The 9,454-nt window shown below is 42.9% G+C and overlaps 1 non-coding gene across 1 annotated transcript; it reads left to right on the forward strand.

The window, feature by feature from the left end:
• Positions 1-7,765: 7,765 nt before the first annotated feature.
• LOC139333213 (U6 spliceosomal RNA) lies at positions 7,766-7,869 on the forward strand. Its single transcript, XR_011602317.1, has one exon. It is a non-coding gene; the product is annotated as a U6 spliceosomal RNA (small nuclear RNA).
• Positions 7,870-9,454: the final 1,585 nt, after the last annotated feature.

Genomic DNA, 9,454 nt, shown 5'->3' on the forward strand with positions numbered 1-9,454 from the left:
TAGAGGTGCTGGTATATAGATTTTATTACTGTTCTATGAATGTGCAGGACCAGGATAGCTGCTTATTTCCAAACTTTGTTTTTAGCAAAGCTAGCAGGTGGCTGCCTGTACCATATGAACAGAGTGAGAGGTACCAATTGGCTCTTTAGTCTGTGCAAGAAAACAAATAGTTGGTTCTCAAAATGTTGAACTATTCCTTTAAAGAAAATTCAAAATGATAGTGAAAGTTGTTGGGGAAAATTTTGCATTTTCATAGCATTGTATCCAAAAATCAAATCCAGAAAACCATGCATGGTGTCAAAGTAAATATGCATCTCTGTGGATCTGCACAGGTTTATCTTAAACTATGCTACGTGCTCCTCTCAATATTGAGCAGTGACACAAGGGGTGGTCACACTTTGACCTGAAGTCGTTTCTGCTGACAGGCTGCTCTGCTATGCAGCCCTGTCACTCAGCCCTCTGCACCAACAATGGCAGAAATTCCACTGTGTTTGTTTGGTTAAGGACAGAGCTCTCTGAAACCCCTGAACCTCCTCAGGATCCACAGCAGCCTCACTCACCCTGAGAGTGAAGCCAGTGTCAGTTCTAACCCAGACAGCGGGAGTAAATTTCAGCCGCCATCTCAATAATAGTCAGCCCCATTTAGCAATTGTGTTTCCTCTGTCCCTCCACAATGGAGCAAACAAGCTAAATCCACCTTGAAATGCACTTAGTAGAACATGTCAACATGTCAGGGTGTGCTCGGTTCTACGCTCCGTCTTAATCCAGCCCATTGTATGCTGACAGTTGTCTGTGAATCAGACATTCACAAGGCCTTTGTGACTTCAGGTCTTGAGCTGTAGCAGCCACGCTAGAAGAGCAGAGCCCTCAGACACACGTTAAAACACACATGCTGGGTATACAGCCCCACAGCCGGAGCAAAAGCCTTAGGAGGAGGAGAAACCGATACATACCTTGTGTAAACATTTCCGAAAAAAATCATGCTAGGGACAGAAAAGGCTGAAGCTAGGCGAGGATTATCCCTGAGAAATGAATAGGGGCCAATTATGACTGCTCTGTTGTACTGCCAATATCTGGCTCAAGAGCTGTCAGCCTGAGATGCCTGCAGGGCCCGGACGGGGTGCGGCGGTTGGGGAGGGGGTCCTCAGGAGGCTTGGGGTAGAAAAAGGGGCCCGCACACTGGTAAGACAAGGTAAGTCTCTAAACTAGATTTTGGTGCTTTCTCCCTCATCTGGCCTCCCAAGTTCAAGACAATTAGCTCAAAGAACCCACTGAAGCTGTGCACTAAGTCTAATGGTAGGCTCACAAAAACAACCATGGGAACAAGGGTGTTGAGATGGGAGTGTGTGCTTTTTCTGTCAGTTTACAGAGACCACTTTCATCTGTGGGGACTCCTCAGCCCAAAGACACATTTTAATCTTGAAGCTGGATTGTGTCCGCAGTCCGAATACTCCCCATCAGGAATGTCAAGGTTGTCTTGTTTGTTTCAAAGGTTAAAAAAGCGACATATTTGATTGTGATACAACTGTGGCTTTTAGAAGGATTCAGTCAGCGAGTTACCTCCCTTCTTGACTTCTCATTCAACCACAAACACTGTGAAGAAGTTGATGAGGTCAGCTCTTGTCAGAGTGGGGTCCTGTTGGTAGCCCAGTAGAGGTGAGGGCCTGTGAAATGAGCTTATCTGGCCCCTGATAAGAACAGGATACCCTCAGGAATTGACCAAATTCAATACACATGGCTGCTGCAGTGGCCTTTATCTGAGGAGATGTGGGTGTTTGAAGGGGAGCTAGATGTAGTGCTGTGGTTAGGGTTTGGCCTATCTCAAACCGGTCCAGCCAACCACAGCCTCACGTAGAGCACCAGTGCCTGTGGCCAACAGTAACAACGATGTGCTACAATGTCATAGTTTGTGGCTTCAATCCACAGACGTCACTGAGAGAGCAATTACGAAGAGCAACCTCAACTCCTAAATCATTTAGTCAGGTCTTTTGCCACACAGGAAGCTGTCTTATTACCTCTGGAAGCTGCACAGAGATTTATTGGGCCGATGTCTGATGACAGCATACAACAAAGGGACAGAGTGTGTGTGTGTGTGTGTGTGTGTGTGTGTGTGTGTGTGTGTGTGTGTGTGTGTGTGTGTGTGTGTGTGTGTGTGTGTGTGTGTGTGTGTGTGTGTGTGTGTGTGTGTGTGTGTCAAACCAAGCCGATTGGGACAATAGCAGTCTGCTTGCAAAAGCAGACTGCTATTGTCTCAACACGCAACTCAACACGCTCTGATGTTTGGATCTAAACAAGACATGTCTGGCACTCTATATTTGGACTTGCAGGAATTATGATTATGTTGTTGCACCTCTAACAACCTGTTAATCATTGTCTGTTTGATCAGCTACACTTTTTTTTTTTTCATCAAAACAGATGGCATGTGGATTAATTGCTTAATTAATTCCATAGCTGCTCCGCACTGTATTACTTTGTAGTTGTATACATTAGTGCTGGAATGAAACATTGCAGCAGGGTTTCATGTGAAAAGTCTGGCTTGGATGAGCCTGAAGAAACTGAACTGATATTAAGCTGTTTCATAGCGAGATCAAGCAAATGGTAAAAAATGCTTCTTTCATTACAAGACTACAACAACAGGTCAAGGTTTTTGTTTGTATTCAAATATCCAAAGCAAAAATAGATTTTCCAGTTCATGTAGAATCACATATGTGGACTATATGAATAGTGTGTCCAAACACTTGACAAAGATCTTTGTGTTACAGTTTAGTTTAGTAACTGCATGTGATAAATTTGATGTGTGCTGCAGTTTGACTCGGGTCCTGTTCATGATCAGTACCAAGGAACAGCTAGCTTTATTGTGTTTTCAGTCTAAAGTGAAGTTAAGCGTGGAAACTGGGAACAGGATAGTCTGAAGGGAGTCGTTTCTGTTGAGTAAGAAGTATTTAAATCTGCTTCATGATACAGAAGTTGGCCTGACTTGTTTGGTAATCTTCATTTATGAAACTAAAAATAAATTTATTTTGTGCATTGATTACATATTATTGAACTGTACCATACTCAGAAATTATTCTAACCTGGCAACATTTTCCTGACTTGATCAGTTAATAGACATAATTGTACAAAAAATATTTGTCAGATATCAGCTTTTGATGTCTGTATTTGATGACATAAGCATTAACATTCAAACCCCACATTGATCAAGAGATAGTCATCTTAACAAGCCTCTGCACAGAAAATAACTACTTCATTACACTTCCTAAAGGTTTTTTCCATGCACTAGCAAAGCAGAGGGTGCATCAGTATAAACACCAAGTCGACGGTTTCGTTCTGGATGTGTCTGCTCTGGGGCTCTGGTGTTATCAGTGTGAGTCACCTCACATAAATCAAAGTACCTTCCAGTGCCATGATAGCTTCCTACTCTGCAGCCAAAACATCTGGCTGGAACTTCAAGGAACTGCCTGGGCCTGAGCGGAGCAAGTCACTGGCACAGATTGCAATTGGTGCTGGTGGCCCTGTCCATAAATATGCATATAGTGAGAACACACACATAAAGGCTGAGCTTCAGAGAGGGTCTTGTCATGTGATACAGATGGACTGCATGCTGGCCTCGCCCTCTGGCTGCTGTCAGTGTCTCTCTGATTGATTCTGTCTTTCCTGTTTAGCCAATGAAAGCTCTGTGTGGTGGGATGAGTGGCTTGTGAATGAATCACAAACACACACACACACACATGCGCGCGCATTCTGCATGCAGTGTGCCTGCTAGTTTAGCTTCTGGAGCTCACAGTTATGCCTGCCTGTGTTTATTTGTTGGTTACTGATGTGATGAGAGACGGCTTGCGTGGTATGCTCTGTGTGTGTGTGTGTGTGTGTGTGTGTGTGTGTGTGTGTGTGTGTGTGTGTGTGTGTGTGTGTGTGTGTGTGTGTGTGTGTGTGTGTGTGTGTGTGTGTGTGTGTGTGAGCCCATGAGGTGGTTTGCGTGGGGGCAGGTGGGAATATGAATGCGTGGGTATGTTGGCAACTTGAGCTCTCTTGTGTACGGCCTGTATTTGAATACCCACACATACTGCATGTTTGAATGGCATGGTGTGGGTATACTGTAAGCCTGCATTCAGTACACATTAACGGCTCCTAAAAATAAAACCTTGGAGAGCTATACCTCTGCTCCGACTTTCCAAAACAAATTCAACACTTTCAGAAGGTTCTATAACAGGACTGTCACTGTCACAGCCAGACTATGGTACACACACACACACACACACACACACACACACACACACACACACACACACACAGAGAGCAGTGTATATATAACTGGCTCAGTAATAAGCCTTCACAAAGTAACCTTTGGCCTGAATGTTATCCCGTATGACAAATGAAGTAGCAGCAGCAACATGAAGAGTGGTCATTAGTGTATGTCGAGGCACATACTGAGAGGAGGCATGGCATGTCTGGACTCACTGATCTGGGCTCTGTCTGCCCAATGGCATTTTTAGACCATCTTTATCTTTGTTCCTTTTGCATGCCAGTGGTGCAAAGATGGCCTGAGCCTTCAAAAGGCAATATACAAACTGGTGGGTTGTGGAAACATCTTTGAGTTGTTATGTAGCAAACCTTTTATTTAAGAATAAGTAAAAACTTCAATGCCAAAAGCTTTTTTTTAAAATGAATATTAGCATAAAAAGTAAAGAAAGGCTAGCTTCACACCAAAACATGCTCTGGTCCAATTTAGAGCTTCTTTATAGCCTCTTTACTTAAACTAATAGTTTGATATTTTGAGAAATCCACTTATTTGTTCTGTGGCAAGAGATAAATGAGAAGATGGATACCATCTGTGCACTAAGTCTGAAGCTGGAGTCAGGAGGTGATTAGCTTAACTTAGCTTAAAATATGGAAGTTGGTTCAAATAGCTAGCCTGGCTGTGTCCATAACTTGTCGTTTTAACTTCTGTTTTTGTTCAAATGAAATAAAAAAGACAATTTAATTAGGCCCTTAATCGATCATTAATTAGTGATCTTCAGAGGTGTTATGTTTTGTTTTTTCTTTGTACAGAGCAAAGCGGTGTCCCCCTGCTCTCAGTTTTAATGCTAAGCTAAGCTAATGACATTAGCTTACAATACATTAATGCTGCATTCTTGCACTGTCAGCACAATGGGATAAACAGGACAACCTCCTTTTCGACAGTCATGCATTATTCCAAGTTTGACTCCCACAGCTAGCATTGTTGTTACACCATTTAACCTAAAACTGTTAGTTTTGTAACATACTGTAATTTGGACCTGTCCTTGAGTGAAACCAGATGCAAACTTTTATTATTTAAATGTAACTAACAGCGATGGTAGCTTTTCAGGAATTGCCATCAGTTTTCCATCACTTCTACAAAGCCCTTTTCACCTAGTGGGAGATAATGTAGCTGTCAGAAATTCCAGATATCTCCAACATGGAATTACAACAAGGAGCCTGACGAGAAAGTTTTTCCAACTCCACTGCTATTTATTACAGTCTGAACAATATGACGTGACGTGAGGGACACGAGAGTGCTGTTCATCTTCTCATCGAACTCTCAGGAGGAAAGTGAATAAATGTATTTCCCAAAAGTCCAACAACTCTATACTTCTCTTTTCTGCAAATGAAAGAAATATTTGTACCAAAAACATAGAAATTGTCTCATCTCCAGATATTTTCTTGATTTTTCTTGATGTGTTTTAGAGTATACAGTATCTGCAAGGTTGAACAAGGGATTACGAGCAAATGGAAAAGCTTGCATGTGACAATGAGACAAATCCTTTCATTACATTTGTGTGTATGTGCATTTTCTGTGTTAGTATAAAAGATAGAGTAAAATTGGTGAGTAGGATAAACTTTTTGAAATGCTTACTCCTGGTGTAATATCAGGGGTTAGAGATAACAATTTTCCCTGCCTGCTGCTCCCAGTGGACATGACCATGAGAAACAGCATTGAAGAGGAGTTTCAAAAAGAACTGATAAGAATATTAACTTTAGACTCTGGATGCCTCCCCTTCTTCATATTCCAAGGGAGGATGGTTTTGTGGTGCTGATAGTGTCTGTGCATCAGGCTTCCTCCTTCCTGCTATGCACTGATTCATTGAAGTTGTGTTTTGTTCTATGCCTCAAAGTGCGACAGGCCAGTCACTCCTCGCCCTCCCTGAGATCTCTCTATTAACACCTGCAAAGATGCCCAAGGAAAACATGAGCTGCAGAGGCCTGACCATCACATCATAAGATACCTGCACATTCAACGCATACTCCCATACACAGTATCTTCTCTTTCTCTTCTGATAACTTCATGCATACACATCCACTGACAAGTTGAAAGTTCAGGAAGTCATAAAATTGCAGACACATTCATTCTTGCATCCAAAAGGTAGTAGTGCCATATTTGAGGGGACCTTGAAAGGACCATCATCCCGTTTTGTTGATAAGTGGTGTTTTTTCTAATTCCAATGGATAACATCCAAAACAGAGAAGAAATCACATCAACATGTTTCCACTGTTAGAACTTAGTTTTTGCTGTCAGTCCACATCTGTCTACATGTTAGCTTCAACAAAAGTTTGAACATGACAATTCTTAATGCAAATCATCCAGGTAACATGGAAATATACGGACCTGGCTCTTCTCATGGAGCAAACATTCTTCCCCTTATGATATTTTCATATAATGACCATACCCTCATACAAACTGCTACATATATGGGTATCCATGAGTCAAGTCAATATCAGTATTCATTTTGCATTCATAAAAATATCACTGAATCTTGAAATAGATTGACACCACTCTCATATCTGTGCTTCACGTCAGCTCATATCGGTCCTACCATAATTAACAGCTATCTGAAAAAAACATTCTTGTCAGCTTACTTGTTGTCATTCCAAGTTGGAGATCTGGAATTTCTGTCTGCAAGAAAGTGAATCAGTGAATCATTGCTTGACATGTCAAGTGAATTTTTTATTTTAATGAAAGGAATTTCCTACAGTAATGGTACCTTGAAGGTATCATTGCACATTTTTGCAATGCTTCGAGGTACTCAATGTGAGCATAGGAAAGATGAGGAAGGACTGTGTGTGTTTTCATCCCAGAGCTCTCTACAACAGGACAAACACTCTACAAGCTGCTGAAGGTGAAACGCCTGTGGGGACCTGCACAGCAGACCGTCTTCCAGAGACTGAAAGTCTCCCTTAGCATCTGTACCTGTACGCTCCCTCTATGATGCTGCCAGGCCCATGTTGGCTGATGGTAGCAGTTACAGGCTTGGAGGGGTTGCCTGGAAACCTGTGGCCTACTGTTCCAGGAGACTCAGAGATGCTGAGACCAGGTGTGCTCAAATAGAGAAAGAATGCTTAGCTTGTGTTTGCATTTGTGAACACTTTGAGAAATACCTGTTTGAACTTGAAATACCTGTTTGGATTTGATCACTGACCACAAGCCCCTGGTGCCCTTGATGAACAGCTAAGACCTTGAGACCTTGACAATGACCCGATAAGGTGCCAGAGGCTGCTGATGGGACTTGTGTGCTGTAATGCATGCTGTGTGTGTGTGTGTGTGTGTGTGTGTGTGTGTGTGTGTGTGTGTGTGTGTAAAAAAAAAAAAAAAAATATATATATATATATATATATATATATATATTTTTTTTTTTTTACTGATGCTATCCACTTTGCTGCTGTAATACTGGAAATTTCCCCACTGTGGACTAATAAAGGAATATCTTATCTTATCTTATCTTATCTTATCTTATCTTATCTATAAGATACGCTCAAGAGGAACTGTATATGTTAAATTGGATCCAGTTTAGAGAAGATTAGCATGTCCCCTCCACAGATGACACCCAAACTTACAAGACCAACATTATATGTTAAGTGCACCCACAGTACCAACACACACACACACAGAACGGACAACTACTGTCACTTTGTCAGGTCAAGTGAGTAAACCAACACCTTGGCTGGACTTTTGAGGACATTCTTCCTAGTAAGAAGGACAGACAAAAAAAGAGATGGACGTTTAGAAACCCCTAGAGAAATACTGCAGGCTCTGTGTCATCTTGGTGTGTATATAGTGTTGCTTTAATGCCATGTCTGTCAGTAGAGAAGATTCCTTCTCCTCATCATATTCGTTCCTTGGCACAGTAGCTTTCTCTGTCCACACCATTGTATGTATTCATTGCTTTCATGGCCAGTCTCACGGGACTTTAAAGCACTGTCTAGTGTTCCTCCCTGGAGTTTTGCCCTCCACTGTGTACAGTGCAGTCCTCTACCTCTCCATGATGAGAGAGGAGCCTGGTTGCTCTCCCTTCTATTTCTATCTCTCTGTGGTCTGGCTGCTGCTCAGGCTGACCCACAGCCTTTCTAATTTGGTGATGAGCTGTAAAGTGACCTGCCTGCCCCCACAGCCTGGCGGCTGGAGCGAGAGTGGGATTCCAGGGATTTCCTTACCAGGCAGTCTCATGGGTTGGATGGATGATACTGCATGAACACCCCAACCCTGTCACCTCCCCTCACCCTCTCCTCCTCAAACCCACAGGGAGACCAAGTCTATATAGCTCTCAAGTGCACCCTGTGCACCCTGGCATTGTCCCGTACACCCTCCCTGCCTGGGTAAGTTGAGATGCCAGGAATAATTGATGATGATGTAGGCCATGGTATCTGTCCAGGCAGGGCAGCGGACACTTTCTCCCACCTCCTGCTGAGGGGTTACCATCCTGCCACCTCCATTTGCACTAATTAGTTCAAACTCAGTGCTGCACAGTGGTGCAGCAGGTAGTGCGCGTGCCTCACAGCAAGAAGGTCGCCGGTTCAATTCCTGGGTCGGGCCTTTCTGTGTGAAGTTTGCATGTTCTTCCTGTGCATGCGTGGGTTCTCTCCAGGTACTCCGGCTTCCTCCCACAGACCAAAAACATGCTCATTAGGTTGATTGGTGACTGTAAATTGCCCCTAGGTGTGAGTGTGAGCGTGAATGGTTGTTTGCATATATATGTTGCCCTGCGATCGGCTGGCAACCGGTCCAGGGTGTACCCCGCCTCTCGCCCGTTGACAGCTGGGATAGGCTCCAGCCCCCCCGCGACCCTGGAAGGGATAAGCGGCATGGAAAATGGATGGATGAATGAATGGATGGATGGTTCAAACTCACTGCTGCTCTACAACTGAAATTCAGCCTGTTTGTGTATTTCATTAAGTGCTTATGTATTTCATTCAGCTCATTAGTGAATTAGATACAATGGTGAGCCTTCTTGACTCAAAATCCAAAATGCAAAATTTAGTGCAATTTGAGGTTGTGTGCCTAGGAGGCGAGAATGTAATTTATGTGGTTTCATGTGTAGATTATAACTGATGTGCTGCAGCCCTGTAATACACCAAATACTATGAATGGGGTGTGTCCATGATGAAGGCTGCTTTAGACAAAATGTTATAATTTACTTGCCCAAATAAATTCAATAATTAA

This window comes from Chaetodon trifascialis, chromosome 6 (assembly GCF_039877785.1).
Source record: "Chaetodon trifascialis isolate fChaTrf1 chromosome 6, fChaTrf1.hap1, whole genome shotgun sequence".
In the NCBI taxonomy this organism is placed as follows: domain Eukaryota; kingdom Metazoa; phylum Chordata; class Actinopteri; order Chaetodontiformes; family Chaetodontidae; genus Chaetodon; species Chaetodon trifascialis.